Source organism: Malaclemys terrapin, chromosome 1 (assembly GCF_027887155.1).
Source record: "Malaclemys terrapin pileata isolate rMalTer1 chromosome 1, rMalTer1.hap1, whole genome shotgun sequence".
Classification (NCBI taxonomy): Eukaryota; Metazoa; Chordata; order Testudines; family Emydidae; genus Malaclemys; species Malaclemys terrapin.
The window spans coordinates 314716578-314734420 of record NC_071505.1 but is presented as its reverse complement, the minus strand read 5'-3'; positions in this window follow the sequence as shown (position 1 = coordinate 314734420).

The following is a 17843-nucleotide window of genomic DNA, read 5'->3' as shown; positions in this document are numbered from 1 at the left end:
CCCCGAAACCTGCTCGCAGCCCACAAGGGACCATGGTTGAGAACCACTGTATTAGATAGTTCAATAGGTCTCTTCCATCCAGTTTCTGTGAGAGAATAATGTTGTAGAGTCCAGGTGGTAAAGGGGTTTAGCCCATAAAGTTTTTAATAAGCATTTTAGATTACATATTTTGTACAGATATTTCTCTGGCACTCAATGCCATAGAATGTGAGCCCCTCACACTACAAAAAGTACATTAAATTGCCTCTAGAAGGCTGAAGTCTCTTTCCTGTCCCCTCACCACCTTTTTTTTGAGCCAATTCATTACAGTGAAAGAATGAGGGTGATCAGTTTCTCCAGTATCTGATGTCATTACTACACTAATATTTAAGGTAATGCTGGGCTCCTGCAGAAGCATGCTCTAAAATCATTGGCCTTTCACTAATCTTCCTTATCTTTAGTCACCACAATACAAGATCTGCTCCCCATTTCCCCATCCATTGAAGTGTCCTTGCTAAGTACAGCAGTTATGATGGGAAGCATAAAGAGATGGAATCTTACCTAACCAGATCCTAGCCTATTCAGGGTTTTGGAGGCAAGAAGCTTGAACTGTACCAAAATTTGACAGTCACCCAATACAGACAACAGCACACAGGTGTAATGTGTTCATTCTGGTTGGCTGTTTTAGAGACAAGCCACTGCATCAAATGCTGCTTCCAGATAGCCCACTGAGCCAGCCCCAAGTATTGAATTAGCTGCAGTTGGTCATTACATGCATTAATAGAAAGTGGTGGTAGGTTCCTTTAAAAAAAGATACATTAGTTTGTAATTTTTAAAATTTTATATTATACTTTATATCCTGTCTGATTACATAACGTATGTTTATAGCTGTATTACCCTCAATGAAAGATAAACAAGGTATATAAAGTAGTTTTATCTACCTTGTAAACATGATAGTGACTTCCCCCACCCTCCAGGGCTGTAAAACTGCATTCATATCTCTATAAAAACAGTTTACAGTCAATAAAGCATTAGAAGTGTAGTCAGATTGCATTCTTCCTAGCAGTAGAAGTGAAACTACTGAAGGGCTGTGGTTACTGCATGTTATTTTCTTTACAGAAAGCTTTCAGATATATATGTCTAATTACTTAATTCTTAAGAGGTAGGTTATAAAGATAACGTTACAAGTACTAACAGAAGCTACTGTGCTATAATTGAATGATAAAGATAATAAGAAACACATTTGTCTTTCCACAGTTAAAAAACAGTATAAAATTGATTTGGAGGACTCTTGCCCAATCATAGCTGCTAGTATAGACCCCTGTGCCCATACAAAGCCCCAGTGATTTCAGGGAGGCTCTGCTCAAGCATAACAGTTGGTCCATGCAGATCATTGCAGAATTGGGACCTAATTTTGCTAAAACTAAATATATTCATCTGACACTTTACTGTATGATCTGAGGCTCAATGAGGGAAATTGGATAAGGCATTTTGGAGATGACAGCTTTTGTAAAAGGTTACATTTTTGGTAGTGTTTCCTAGTTTTGTCATATCAAAAAGAGTTGTGTACAATTTCAAGTTTATTTTATCCTGTTATCCAAAATATATGCCTTTGACTAGTATGGGAATGTTTACTGTGTTAATAGTTTAGACCTTGACCCTGCTACTCTTTGAATAAAGTCTCACATATGCTTGAATAGTTGCAAGATTGGAGTCCTAACTGTTCATCCTGGGAATATTTATCCACATGACTAAATTTATATACAGAGATCTATTAATGTGCTTAATATTTGCAGAAATCAACCCATAGTCATGTAAAACTATTGCAATACCAGTGTTAGAATACCATTAGCAAATTTATGCTCTAAAACTAGAGTGTTTTATTAAAATATTAAAAGAATCATAAAAAGTTTAAATTAATAGGTGCTTGGCCTGGTTTATATTTTCTACAAGAAAAAAATATTACTTTAAAAAAATTCCAGAAGACAACAGAAATACAGGGATGGTGGTTGTTAGATGGCTGTTAAGAAGGTTCTCCTGTTCTAATAGTATCCACCATCACCTGATAAAGAAACGTATCTTTGAAGAAAACTTTGTTTCATAGCATTCTGTCTGGCAAGGAATCACTTACCAACAATTGTGATTGTGAAATCTATACCGCTATTGTTTTGCCTTTATGGTCCCCACTTCTCTATTATTTATCTATATAGTCTCTGATTCTTTAATTGTTTCTGCCTGTTGCATAACTAATTTTGCAAGATTTAAATCAACTAAGATCGTGGGGTATGATTGGTTAAATAATTGTTTCATAATGGGCTAGGACTGATGAAAAATACTGTTTTTTTAGTACTTTAATTTAAAATGATTGGTTAAGGTATATATAAGCAGGAGTCAAGTTTAACTATATAAACTGGGGTCCAAAAGGAAGTTCTTTGGAACCTAACTCCAGGACACAGCCCAAGATCAGAGTGCGAGACCTCAATGCCCTGCCAACTATATCGTGCAGAAGCTGGAGCCCCAGATGAGCTGATCCTGACTGGCCACCGGGAAAAGTTCATCTGCCTTATTGGGAGTGGTGAGCATTGTATGCTTAGTGTGTGTATTCTGTTTGGTAATTGTTAATAGATAAAGGTTAAGGATATTACTGTGTAAGGCTCTTTCACTGGTAAAAGACCTCACAAATCCACAGAAGATTACGCTCTGAGCCCTAGGAATTGGGTAAGGGTGGGTACTTAAATTAACCAGGGTTACGCTCTATGCCCTAGAAACTGGGCAAGGGAGGTGCCTTTTCCCGGAGCTCTAGGAACTGTGAAAGAGTAGGGTGCCTAAATTAACTGGGTTAAGCCTTAAGCCCACAGAAGGGTAAAAGCAGGGTCCTAGAGCATGCGGGTAACAGATTTGGTGAAGAAGGCGGGCAGCCTAAGGTTGTTTGAACTGAACTGATGGAGTCTAACTCAGTAAATAATAGCAGAATACCTGTATCTTCTGTCAGGAAGGATTGCTAGCCAGCTGGCAGAATTATTACCCCAGAGCAACAAGAGGGGTAGGGAATAAAGAAAAGGGGCAAGGAGAGGTATGGGCTAGTTGAGGAGCCCACCCTTTTTGTTAAATGGGTAGTGGAACAAGGCCTATGTCCATGGGAAGGGATGGTTCTGCGAGGAAAGCAGGCTCAGGCTCAGACAAGCAGCATACAATCTGCAAACAACAGATAAAGAGATTCAAAAACATGCTGGGAGCCCAGAGGGGCATAGTGGTAGGAGTAAGTATAGGCACCAGGGACATAGACCTCTGGGACGATACTTGGAATGGTGATATCTGGGCTAAAGAAGGTGTCATTTTGGGAGATAAGTAAGTGATTTAAGGAAAGAGTGAGAAGTTACCACCACAGAGGTTGGAGGGAATTAAACAATTAAAAGTTGTGGAAATGTTAAAGAGGAAAAGTGTTATAGGAAGAGAATTTTTGGTTTCTTTGCAGCCATTCTGAAGGAAAATGGGCCCTTGTAAATAATCAATTGTTAATAACTGCTGCAGACCGGCAGAAAATCTGATTAAAATTATTTGAATATGGACAGTTTAGTCAAAATCACTAAAAAGAACATAAGGGGTTTCCATTGGAATTTAACTGCCTCCAAATGTATAAAAGGGAATGTAATTTGTGTACTGCTGTGTACAAATACACCTCTACCCCGGTATAATGCTGTCCTCAGGAGCCAAAAAAATCTTACCGCATTATAGGTGAAACCGCGTTATATTGAACTTGCTTTGATCCGCCGGAGCGCGCAGCCCCCCCCCCCCCCGGAGCACTGCTTTACCGCGTTATATCCAAAATTGTGTTATATCGGGTTGCGTTATATGGGGGTAGAGATGTAATTAAAGCAGTACAAGAGATGTTAAGAAAAAGAGAATTTGTGTGTGTGTAAATATATTGTGTAAATATGTAAGGTTTTAAGGACCTAAACCAACACTGTTTGTTTGTAAAAACCCTGTTTTGTAGGTTTAAGATGAATTGGTTTTGATTTTTTTTTTTAAATAATGCCATTAAAAATCCAATTGAATCTCTCATTCAAAGTTGCAACACTACTCTTTTGCCCGACACAAGCAGCTAGTGTGGTTTGCCTTTGTTATTTAGCATTTAACCCTTTGCTACTTTTATGCTTTATAAAGTTGAATATCTTTTTAAATAAGGACCAGAGGATGTGGCCGTGACTGTGGTAGGGATAGCCAGCACCAGGAGAATGGGGAGAGATTCTGGATTTTTTTTTTTTTTTTTTTTTTTTGGTAACAAAATAGCAGATAAGAGCTGCAGTAAACTAATAACAAATTAAAAAGACAGTCCCCCTCTGGAGCAACAGCAGGGGTGAGGTGCACAAAAAAGCAATGTTAGGAACACTAAGCCTTAAGGTGGCTCTGAGTAATCAGAATGTCACTTTGATAAGGGTACATGAATACTCTGTAAGCACTAAATAAACAGTTACACCTTATGTAAAAATTGATATGGTTAATATAATGTTTTGGGAGTTAAATTATGTAAGAAATATGCATTTTCCCATGATATATGCAGTATATATTGTAGAAGGGCTAAAAGAAATGTAAACAAAACCTGTTACTTCATTAAAATCTTGCAAGGGCTCTAAAAGGAGCCACGAAAGGTTATGTTTTCTTTTTCAGATTGCTGTGTGCTTTAAAAACAAACAAAAAGAAAACAAGGTAAAACCAATACTTTAAATTTTTAAATAAGCCCAGTGAACACTGTAGAAAAAGACCAGCCCAACAGTATACCCGGTAAAAATAAATTTGTCAAAGAAACAAAACAAGCCATGGTTAATATTGTTCCATTCTTCATAACCGAAAGCATAGAACGGGGCTAGAAAACTGTTAGTTTTTCCTTTGAGATTTTGAAAAATAAAATAAACAGCCAGTGGTGTCTGTGATGCAAATTACCTAGCTGATAGGGGAAGGTGAGAACTGCCCATAGATGGTAGCACAAAGGAGCTGCAGATAATGGACACACCTGCCCAACATGTAAATTTGTGTAAGCAAGAAGGCTCAAATTATGACCCTCCAGGAAAGGGAGGTGGGAAACAAGTCAGTCCTGATACTGAGAGACAGGTTAACCCTTAGAAGGCAAGTGTCCCTTACAAACTTACCCCACCAAAACCCCAAGGATATAATTAAATTAAAAAGCCCATGCAAAGATTCCAAGAGGGTTTTGAAGACACTGGCCTCGAAGACAAATTGTTGAAATAAAAGGTGTGGTATAACAAGATACTTTTAAATGCCCACTTGTAATAGATTTGATGCTAATGTTACTGTTAATATTAAACTTTGGGATAAATTAAATGTTACTGAGTAACCCTGTAACAATGTATAATGTGTATGATTTGGGGTGAAAGACTTTAAGCATGCTAGAAATGGTCATTGGAAACATACCTCATATTTAAAAGCCTTATGGTAATAATACTTCTCAGCTATTACCTGTGAATAAACTTAAAATTTGGCACAGCATAGAAAAGATTACAAACCTGGTCTGCTGTATAAAAAAGGGAAACTGAGGTACACTACCTCATGAATTTCACCCTAAACCCTTAAAAGGTAGAAGCCATTAAAATCTGGCCTGCCTATAGAAGAAAAACACAGGAAAGTATGGTGGTAATTCCTCTGTTTTGCCTGCAATCAGCAAGGAGATTTGTAAAAGGAAGGGATATTTTAAGCAATAATCTGCTGCCCCATAATGGGGGTAGAAAGATCTTTTTGTCTTTCAGAACTTCAGGAAAAGCTGCGCCAGCTGAAGAGCAGCTCGGAATACCATGAATCTACAGTCGCAACAAAGATCATGTTTTGTGTTGTGTTGTTGCTAGCATTGTTGTGTAGTTTAAAAATGGGGAAACTGTGTTAGGCAGAAAAGATTAATGGACACTTTAACTGTATTTACGGAAACAAACGTTGCAGAAGGGCAGAGTCAAGGAATGCCAGTCTGTTAACAGGGAAACATCCACAGATGGTGAAGGCACGTTTAAAGGCAATATATGCATGGGACACAAGGTTTATCTGTTGGTGGGAATGAAAGGATAAGCATAAGAATTTTAAGCACAAAGTGAAATTACGAAAGGAAAGAAAGGGCACGTGAAAACATTGGTTGTTGGGGGGAAAAAAATCAGTAATAATTGGCGAGTCTTAATCAACCTCCAGCATGGAAGCCTGCTGAATACACCTGGATGTTGTATAAAATTGGATGTAAGCATAGGTAGCGACTCCGTGGGTACTCTGGGGCTGGAGCACCCACGGGGAAAAAATCGGTGGGTGCAAGTGTTAGGTAAAAAAGCAAGTCCTCACTCACCTCTCCAGCACCCGAGTTCGTGCGGAGTTGGTATGGGGCTCACAATCTGTCAGAGACCAGACACCAATTCGTTGATCAACGGGCTCACACTATCCTTAGCTTGAAAAGCTTCAGAGTAAGTGTGGCAAGTTTATTAGGGGTGAGCATCAATATTTATACACAGAAGTAAACAAAGTGATTAACAGATCATAATGGTCATGTATAATCAATCAAGATTCTACAGGATAAAACAGGTTAAAATGTAAATTCAAAAAGAGAAAAGGGGAGATGGCTACTTAAGGGGAGGGGTGTGTCATGAGTAGTTCACAGGTCAGAGCTTTGATTAAAAGTTCAGACAGAGATATCAAGTCTGGGTTAAGTTTCAGCTCATCAAAAGTTCAGACTCAACATTCCTCCATTTGTAGCTTTGGGATAACTATTTACCAAAAGCTACACCCCATTTTAAGGAGCCAAGGGCCGCTTGGCAATTTCAGCCTGGGCCAATTCGAAGAGAGTAAGGCCCTTGGCTGAAGTAGGAAAAGAATAAACTGACTCACATGAGCCTATGAGGGAGGGGACACACTGAATGCAGCAACACAGTATTATAAGGATTACTATGGCCCCAACAATACCCACCAAGAGTTTTTTAACCCACCCAAATCCAGGCAGCCAATTCCATAAGGCTCCCCACCAATCATAAGGTGGCTGGCCAGAGGAGTAGTTCTTAACCATTTCCCTTAGATGTTTGGTACGTTGAAAAGTGTCAGAGTAGGTGTCATTTACAAAAACACAGCATTCTTCATTTATGAGGGCGCAAGTTCCTCTCTGGGCTGCTAACATTATGTCTAAAGCCATTCGGTTTTGCAAAGCTAACTGGCGCAGCTGGGACATTTCCCCGGCCTGATTCTCAAATAGGGTCGCAGTTTCATTGGTTAAAGATTCTAGTAGTCCCTGTAGACGGATGACACCACCCCTCAAGCTAATGAGACCAGCCCACCGCTGCCATGACAAACCATCACGGATATTAATATCTCTGAAGGTTTCACGGATGTTACGAACGTGGGGAAAATGAGGGGGAGTGAGGGAGATGCGAGAAGGCGGTGTTAGCCACGCTAAATAACATGACCCTGCCCAATCAGGGGAGAGAAAGTAATAAGCTTTGGGCCCGCACACCCAGTATGTTCCATACAATGCGTTTCGGGTATTCCATTTCTCAAAGTAGGAGGTAACCCACCACCCGTTGGACCACTGTTCCCCTGGTAACGCAGCGGGGTCGTTGTGCGAACTGCAGAGGCACAATTTGGTAGTGGTGTTTTCAAAGGGCAGTGTAGTACTGCTTGAGCAGTTGTAGAAGGCAATCGTATGTCCCTTAGCAATTAGTTGGACATCCTCGTGATCTGAGCAGGGCTTCTTAAAAGCTGACTCTGAAGGCTTGCCCACCCATGAAAAAGTTGGATCGGGGTGAGGGATCCACATATGGGATAAGTGGGATGCGCAAGGCTTGAAGCCAAGATTTTTACTAAAGGCGGTGCCATTAAAATACATGTTGCATTTACTTGTTCCCACAAAAGTTGACCCCTTTTCTTTAACAAAACACAGTGATCCTGTCTGATTGGTTACCCTGAGATATCTGTTAATTGGCACTTCTGTTTTGTTCCATGTAAGATCATGTTGGACTGGATCTTTTACTCTAGCCGGTGGCATCCAAGTCATATTAGCAGTGGTCAGGGGAATGGGTGTGAAGGGGAGTCCCTGTTCTGCATTTACTGGAAATTGAGTACATACCCAGCAATTACTTCTATTTCCTAAAATACGAGTTTTAACCTCGTGGGAATATCTAATAAAAGCATTATCTTCATAAGCAGAAAATAAACTAAAAAGGCATAATAAAAAACATACAGTTGTCAGAATAAAAGGTCCTCTCATTTTTGCCGAGTCAATTTAAGTCTGATGTCTGAAAGAGGTAAGCTGGTCCACTGGTCGGAGGCAGTGTCCTCAGTGGTGGCAAGAGCTGCTGGTCCGTTACTGTGGTCCACTACGGCTGGCTTGACGTGGGAGTGGTGGATCCAGGATTTGCGTCCTTCCAGGAACACTGCAGTCTGGGTTGTTAAAAGAACCTGATGGGGTCCAGTAAACCTCAGCTGGAGGGTGTCGCCACGAACGAACTTTTTGGCCCAGACGAAGTCCCCTGGTTGGAACGGGTGGATCTGTTCTTCCAGCGGCACGGTCTGGGAAAACTGCGAGCCTTTCCAAAGGGTACGGAGGCGAGCCTGTAGGGAGAGAAACTGGCACGCGGTCATATGATCCCCTCCCAATAGTGAAACATCAGCACGTGGTAGCGCCCCGCCTTTGAAAGGGGAGTGTCCATAGAGCAGTTCAAAGGGGGATAATCCCAATACACGGGTTGGGCGAGTACGAAGGTGAAACAGGACCAAGGGAAGTACCTGAGGCCACTTTAACCCTGTTTCCTGACAGTATTTAGCCAATGTAAACTTAAGCTCCCTATTCATACGCTCAACTTTCCCGCTAGACTGGGGGTGGTAGGGTGTATGAAAGGAGTGTGAAATGCCCAGTCCTTGTTCTAAACGGCCAAGGACATGACCAGTAAAGTGAGGTCCGCGATCTGAGTCAAGCACGAGAGGGATGCCAAAACGGGATACAATGTCTCTAAGGAGAATCTTCGCCACTGTGGCAGCAGTACAATTAGCAGTAGGAAAAGCTTCGACCCAGGAAGTCAGAGGGCAAACCAAAACAAGGAGGTGCTTTTTCCCAAAAGCCTTTGGCATATCTGCAAAGTCAATTTGAAGATGTTGAAATGGAGCAGCAGGCGGAGGTCTTCCACCCTTAATTTTGTTAAGAGGCGGAGCAGGTCCATTACGCTGACATGTGCTGCATGCTTTCACTATTGACAGGCAGTAGGGTTGAATGCCTGGAGCATACCAAAAGCGAGCGATGGTGTCCACAAGGGCATGCGTGCCGTAGTGACCCCCCTTATCATGGTGCCAGCGAATTGCCACGGGGTATGTGGAGCGAGGGAGGCAGGCTCGGCCATCCGGCATAAGCCAGGTCCCTGTGACCAGAGTGGCTCCGAGGCTCTCCCATGACTGTAGTTCAGCAGCGGGTACTGGTACGGGGTGCGGTGGAGTAAAGGAGGAGGCTGCAATAGCCAACGTGGGCATGGCTAAGGGTAAGACGGCAGCCGTCTTGGCAGAGGCGTCAGCCAGGGCATTCTAATGGGTGACGGGGCTATCATCTTTAGTATGGGCCCGGCAGTGAACTACAGCCAGGACCGAGGGTTCTTGGAGGGCATCCAAAAGCTTGTGGATGGGGGGGAGGTGCTGAATGGGTTTACCGGCAGCTGTCTGGAAACCTCGAAACTTCCAGAGGTGGATGTGACAATGCACAACTCCAAAAGCATACTTGCTGTCAGTAAAAATGGTAACGGTCTTACCAGTGGCCAACTGGCAAGCTCGGGCCAGGGCATAGAGTTCGGCGGCTTGGGCTCCCCAGTTGCCTGGCAGTGAGGCGGCCTCTTGAATGTCCCATTCGGAGGTGACTGCATAACCGGTAAAACGCTTGCCATCAACATAGAAGGAGCTTCCGTCCGAGAAGAGGATGCAATCAGGGTTGTCTAGTGGCACGTCAAACAGGTTGTCCCTTATCTGTAAGATGCTATAAACTACTTCCACACAGTCGTGCTGATCCTGGAGGACTGGCAGGTCAGGAAGCAAGGTAGCTGGATTAAGGGGCCCACACCTTTCAAAAATTAGGTTAGTGTCTTCTAAGAGTTCGGCCTCTAGCTGTTGCTGACGATGGGCCGAAAAGACTTGGGTTGTGCCCCTACGCAGAAGGGCTGACAAGGCATGAGAGGTCCAAACCGTGGTAAAATGACCCAGGGTCAGGCTCTTTGCCTTTGTGATCAGCAGGGCAGCTGCTGCCAGAGTCCGGGTGCAGGATGGGGTTCCCTGAGCGACAGGGTCGATCTGCTGAGAGTAAAAAGCAAGCGGGAAATGGTGGGGCCCGCTCAGCTGGGTAAGGACGCCACTAGCAATTCCGCCCCTCTCGTGGACAAAAAGGTGAAAGGGTTTGCTGTAATTGGGGGGGGCGGAGAGACATGGAGGAAGCCACACTGTCCTTGAGTAACTGAAAGGCTTGGATTGTGTCCGGGGACCACTGCAAAGGGTCAGGAGCAAGGTTAGCAGTGAGTCGGTGGAGCGGTTTGCTTAACTCCCCGCAGGACAGCAACCAGGGGCGACAGAAGCCAATTAATCCTAAGAAACCTCGAAGTTGTTTCTTGGTGTTTGGCAGAGGGCAGTTTTGGATAGTCTTTATGCGGACTGGGTCCATTTGTCTCCCCTCTGGGGTTAACAGGAAGCCCAGATATCGGACCTTCTGTGAGACCCACTGAATCTTGTTAGGGTCTACCTTGTGGCCTCTGGTGTGTAGGTATAATAAAAGTGCCTTACCATCGATGTGGAGGGCAGCTTCTTCGCGGTTACCTAATAGGATGTCATCTACGTATAGGACTAACGTGGATCCCTGCGGACTGGTGAAGCCTTCCAAGTCGTGGCGGAGGCATTGGCTGAAAATCGTGGGGCTCTCTCTGTAGCCTTGAGGAAATCGTTGCCAGACATAACTTTGTCCCTCCCAGGTGAAACCAAAGAGATACTGAGAGTCTGGGTGCACAGGAATGCTAAAAAAGGCTGATTTTAAGTCAATAACAGTGAACCACTCAGCATCCCAGGGGATTTGGCTGATGATAGTAGCTGGATCAGGAACTACTGCATGAAGAGGGACCACATACTGATTAACAACCCGTAGATCCTGTACAAAGCGCCAACGAATAGGGTCTCCGTCCTTTTTAGGAGGCTTTTTGACAGGCAGTATAGGGGTGTTACAGGGAGTGCGCTGAGGGCGGACTAGCTTTTGTGCAATGAATCCCTTGATAATGGGGCGGATGCCCTCCCGGGCTTCCAGCGACAGGGGGTATTGAGGGACTGACGGGGGGGTTAAGGAGGGCTTCACTTGAATCCTTACTGGCTCTGCCGAAAGGAGCAGGCCAACATCAGTGTCAGAAATTCCCCAGAGGGTTAAAGGCAAGTCAGTGAGGTCAGGGGAGAGAGAGGGGGGGGTTTCCCAATTACCCTGAGTTGGGGCCGAATCTCCTAACACTGTCATCAATAATCCTACCCCTTCAGGAGTGCAGGTTAAAGTAGCCTCAAGCTTACAGAGTAAGTCCCAGCCCATCAAAGGGATCGGACAAGCTGGGGAAAAAAGAAAACGGTGAGAAAAACATTTATCAGCATAAATAACATTTAGAGGTAAAGTGAGTCCCAGAGACTGTGGGCTGCCCTTCACCCCAGTTGCAGTTTTAACCTCAGAGGATAGCCAGGGAGAGGGGGCATGGTTTAAAAGAGAGAAAGTAGCTCCAGTATCAATGAGGAAGGAGACAGGCAGTCCTTGGACTGAAAGGGTTAGACGAGGCTCTTTGCTGGGAGGGGAGAAAGTGAGGAAGGAGCCGGCTAAAGACATTAAGGAAATAAGACCATCACATTGTTTGCCTTCGCCCCCGGGGTACCGTCATTGAGGAGGCTGAGTTTGCTGCAGCTGCTGCTGTTGCCCGTAGTTGATCCAGGCCTGGGGAACGGGCTGAGCTGGTGGTGCAGGGGTGTATTCGTCCCTACTGTAAGTATCTGCGGATGCGACCGGACCCTCTGGGCGTCCCCAGGGGAGGGGTATGCAACCTGCTGCATCTGCTTGATCTTTTGCCTAGTAATTACTCCTCCCGAGGTGTGCCCTTCCATTTCCCCCTTATCCCTCTGCAGAGATTCCGATCTGGAGTCCTGCAGATTCCCCTCTGCACCCTGGAGAGAGTCCCCCTGCGGAGGAATAGGGGCAGGTGCAGTGGGGACCAACTGACGAGTCAAAACACGCCGTGGTTTACACCCTTCATCGAAATAACATGGAGGGGGTTCACTCTCGGGAGAATACCTGACTGCCATAATTTTTAAAGATTTCCACAGCTCTGCTGCTGTGTCCCAACAAAACCAGTAACATAACTGTCCCGGATGGTCTTTTTCGATCTGGCTCCTTACTCCTCTTAAGGCAGCCTGTTCGAAAGAGCCATACGAAGGCCACCTCATCTCCGGGTTGGCCAATACCGCGGTATACCCAGTCCAATTCCTTACACACCGTGTGTACAACTTCCTCCTAGACATTCCTGTCTGTACTGGGAGTTTCCCTTCGTTCCATAACTTATTTACAATCCCCAACGGACTCTCAAGAGGCACACTAGTCCCTTGACCCATGGTGTCTGACAGGAGCCCTCCAACTGGCGTTTACCCTGCTGTCCAGTACACGACCCCTCAATATTGAATTGGCTGGGAGAAATCTCCCGAGGCGCCTGCCAATTCGTATATGAGTGGTCTGACCACTGGACAGAGGCACCGCACCAGAAGGAAATCCCGGACGAGCCCCCAAATTGTTAGGTAAAAAAGCAAGTCCTCACTCACCTCTCCAGCACCCGAGTTCGTGCGGAGTTGGTATGGGGCTCACAATCTGTCAGAGACCAGACACCAATTCGTTGATCAACAGGCTCACACTATCCTTAGCTTGAAAAGCTTCAGAGTAAGTGTGGCAAGTTTATTAGGGGTGAGCATCAATATTTATACACAGAAGTAAACAAAGTGATTAACAGATCATAATGGTCATGTATAATCAATCAAGATTCTACAGGATAAAACAGGTTAAAATGTAAATTCAAAAAGAGAAAAGGGGAGATGGCTACTTAAGGGGAGGGGTGTGTCATGAGTAGTTCACAGGTCAGAGCTTTGATTAGAAGTTCAGACAGAGATATCAAGTCTGGGTTAAGTTTCAGCTCATCAAAAGTTCAGACTCAACACAAGCTCCCCTCACCCTCCTCCTCCCCTGAGTGTCCCCGCTCCTCTGCCTACCTCGTAGCGTTGCCCGCTCGGCCACCACCGAACAGCTGCTCCGGGAGTGGGGGGAGGAGTGGGAACGTGGCACGCTCAGGGGAGGAGGCGGGGAAGAGGCAGGACCAGGGTGGGGATTTAGGGGAAGGAGTTGGAATATTGGCAGGGAGGGGGTGGAGTTGGGGCAGGGACTTTGGGGAAGGCGTTGGAATGGGTGCGGGGCCTTATGGAAGCAGTGAAGTGGGGGCAGGGCCGGGGGCAAAAGGGAGGTCAAGCACCCATGGAAAAGAGGGGAAGTCAGTGCCTATGGATGTAAGGAAAGGAAGGCCATTACAGTACCTTCCCTGACTACTATAAGGGGCAGTACAGTAAAGGCCCAGTAAAGGTATAGCTGCTCTAACACTATCTTCGTATGAAATACGGAACGTTATTGCAATTGTGTGGCAGTCAGAAGGAGTAGGCAGCTCCCAAGGAGTGTATTGAAAACTGCTTTGGGTGGAACTGGATTAGGAGTTGGAATACTGGATGCTACTAACATAAAGGTATTGGCAAACAAAATAAGTTATGTTACAGTTGAAATACAAGAATTGGGAAGCCCATCAGTGCATCCCTGTCGAATTAGGAATGGGGCAACAATTATTTTTTAAAATACGGCGGTGTGGCCACAGCAAGGTGAAAAAGATTTATTACTTTTTGCAGGGGCTATGGAAACAATACAAGAAAATGTGTCCTTAGCATTAGCCTGTACACAGGCCCAAGATATAAGTCAGCAATTGGTAATCCAAATGACTCGGGAAGCCATGCAAGGAAACTTGCCTTTGGAAATAAAAAAGGTTGTTGTGGAAGAATGTTACACAAGGGGAGAGACAATTAATGGCGTAGTGGAAATTTGTAAACTCTACACTAAATAAGGACCAAATGGTTCTACAAGCATATGCTCCAGTCTCACTATCAATATATATCCAGTGTTACCTGTGGGAATCCAACTAACAAAAAATTTGGTTATGTATTCTGCTGATCACCATTCCTAGGCATATAAAGAACATCAACAATGGAAAACTACTGAAATCTTTCAATGTGTGGCCCATGAAAATTTGAGATGTGTGTGAGGATCAAAATTTAAAAGAAAGAGACGGATATTTTTATGTTAAAGACAAAGGAACCCAAAGTATGTTTGATATCTTCACTGAACAAAAATCAGCTGTTGTGTATGCAGGAAGGGGATGTGTTTGTGTTAGGAGTCATTGTCCAATGGTGGTAGTAGATGATAATGAATAGTATGTTATGACTTATTTAGTTAATAATGTTTTTGCATTACAAAGATTAAAAGTTGTGATTTTGAATACTAATTACCTGTATGGTCTGTAAACTACTTGAAGTTTAAACCAAAGTTGTATCACACTGTAACACCTGTAACCTTAGGCATGAATATGATCATGATAAGAAAATTGTTGGTCCATGCTATATTCCATTCACATTTACAATATATTGCACAGACAGGAGAATAAATACATAGTGAAGTACATGATCATACAGAAATCACTCAGGCACTGAAAACCGTTGCAGGACAACACTCTTGGTGGGAAACACTATTAGGGGGGTGGTCTTCTGCACCTGGTATGCTAAATATAATGGTTCGCCTTATTGTGGTGGTCACTGGAATCCAATTGGCTTTATTAGTAAGCATAATAGCTTTCGCTTGCTGGATGAAGAGAAGTGTTCGGAGAATACAGGAAGCTGGCATACAAAGTCAAATAAGGCCCTTGTTAATTATAGCTAGGAGGCAAGCCCAAGCTCAGCAGGTCTGAATACTGGACTCCTGGAACAGTAATGATGATGGCTTTAGTAAAAGTGTCATTAAGGAGGGGACTGTAAAGTCTGAGGCCTTTTTTTTTTTTAGTAAGCAGCAGCAGCCATGAGTTAAAAAGCAGAAAGTCACATCCTCACATTCCATCTAAATTGCATTAAAACCGTGTAATATCAGGCTGTTAAGAAGTTGCTCCTGTCCTGCTAGTACCTACCGTCACCTCTTAAACAACTTAAAATCTGTTTCTTTAAGAAAACTTTGTTCGATAGCATTCTGTCTGGCAAGGAACCACTTATCAACAGTTGTGACTGTGAAATCTATACTTCTATTATTTTGTCTTTATGATTTCCACTTCTTTATTGTTTATCTGTATGATTCTTTGTTTCTGTCTGTTGCATAACTAATTTTGCAAGATTTAAATCAACTAAGATCGTGGGGTATGATTGGTTAAATAATTGTTTCATAATGGGCTAGGATTGATGAAAAATACCGTTTTTTAATACTTTTGTTTAAAATGATTGGTTAAGGTATATAGAAGCAGGAGTCAAGTTTAACTATATAAACTGGGGTCCAAAAGGCAGTTCTTTGGAACTTAACTCCAGGACACAGCCCAAGATCAGAGCTGCTAGACCTCAGTGCCACAGGGCCGCCCAGACGGGGGGGCAAGTGGGGCAATTTGCCCCGGGCCCTGCAGCGGCTCCCATGAGAGTTTTTCGGGGCCCCTGGAGCGGGGTCCTTCACTCACTCTGGGGGCCCCGGAAAACTCTCGCGGGGCCCGGGCCCCCGGAGCTTCTTCCGCTCCGGGTCTCTGGCGGCAGTTGGGCAGCAGGGGTCCTTCCACTCCAGGACCCGCTGCCGAAGTGCCCTGAAGACCCGCGGCGGGGGGTCCTTCCGCCCCGGGACCTGCCGCCGAAGTGCTGGGTCTTCAGCAGCAATTCGGCGGCGGGGGCCCCCTGCTGCCGAAGACCCCAGGCCCCCTGAATCCTCTGGGCAGCCCTGCAGTGCCATACCAATCATATTGTGCAGAAACTGCAGTCCCCAGACGATCTAAATCTTGAAGGACCACAGAGAAAAGTTCATCCGCTTTATTGGGAGTGGTGAGCATTTTGTGCTTAGCACATGTATTCTGTTTTGGTAACTGTTAATGAATAGAAGTTAAGGATATTACTGTGTAAGACTCTTTCACTGGTAGAAAGACCCGCAAACGCACAGAAGATTACACCCTAGGAACTGGTTATTGGTGGACTGGAGCCCTAGGAACTGGGTAAGGGTCGGTACCTTTCACCCAGAGCCCTAGGAACTGGCAAAGGGTGGGGGTGCCTAAATTAACTGGATTATGCCTTGAGCCCACAGAACGGTAAAGGTGGGGTGCCCTACAGTGTGCTGGTAAGATGGGGGCACAGCAAATTGCAGAATCAGGGCCTAAAACACTTACAAGAGTAAAACCTATTATGTGAATTAAATTGTGTGATGGGTATATATACACAATTAGGCCAGAAAAAGGCTAACAAACCACAGGTGGAGAAAGAGAAACTACTCCTCTCCTCCTTGCCAGAAGAACCTGTCTGAGCCTCCAGCTGAGGATGATAAGTTCTCCAGCTCTGTATCTCTGGCTACATCTACACTACAGGGGGGAGTCGATTTAAGATACGCAAATTCAGCTACGTGAATAGCGTAGCTGAATTCGACGTATCGCAGCCGACTTACCCCGCTGTGAGGACCGCGGCAAAATCGACCTCCGCGGCTTCCTGTCGACGGCGCTTACTCCCACCTCCGCTGGTGGAGTAAGAGCATTGATTAGGGGATTGATTGTCGCATCCCAACGGGACGCGATAAATCGATCCCCGAGAGGTCGATTTCTACCCGCCGATTCAGGCGGGTAGTGTAGACCTAGCCTATGAGTGGGGGGCAGCTCTAAACTGGGGACTGGTACAGGAAAACAAATTCTCCCTCCTGTTTATGAAAAAATGAAGTATAGAATGGGTGATTCAGGAACCTTCAGTCCAGTCAGAAATTCTGGGCAAGAGCAGATGAAATAACCTCTTTGCTGTCCAACAACTTCTCTTTAGAGCTGAGACTCAACAAGGCAGTTAGCAAGCATTTTAGGTTAAGGTCCAGGGAAGTTCTGTTGGGTGAGAAAGACTTAAAGGGACAGGACCTTTCCTCTCTGTATGTCTGTCCCTAATGGGACAGGAAGACACCCTGCACTTTGACTACTCTCTGTTTTAGCACATCCTGGGAGCTGAGATGAGTTCTCCTTACAGGATAGCCATTTGAGACACTGAGTGGGCCATAAAATTTACCATCTGGCCATGCTCCCCCGTCTGGCCTCTTCCAAAGCTACTGTGGGTCCTACTTCTGTTCTTATTCTTCTCTAAGAAAGGAATTTGCTTTCTGCTGCTGCAAGAGTTATCCATAATAATCTAATTCCACTTCGGGGTCAGATTGACACCTTTACTCATGTTTAAGGCTACGATATTTTCACGTGACTTCCAGTGACCCCCGTGAATTCAGTCTTGTGGGACAGAAGCTGGAGGGTCCCCCCGCCGTTCCCTGTGGCTGCGGGTGCCAGGGCTCCCTGGAGTTCCCAGTTGCCATGGGCAGCGAGGCCGCATCTCCTGGCTGCCGCGGGGAGTGGGGACCCCCCCACAGCTCCCGGCGGACGGGAGCAGTGGGGGCCCCCTGGAGCTCCGAGTTGCTGTGGGTAGCGGGCCCCTCTTGCAGCTCCTGTCCAACACAGGCAGTAGGACCCCCTAGAGCTCCTTGCAGCCTTCCGAGCTGCCGCGGGCACCGGAGTCCTTCAAAGCTC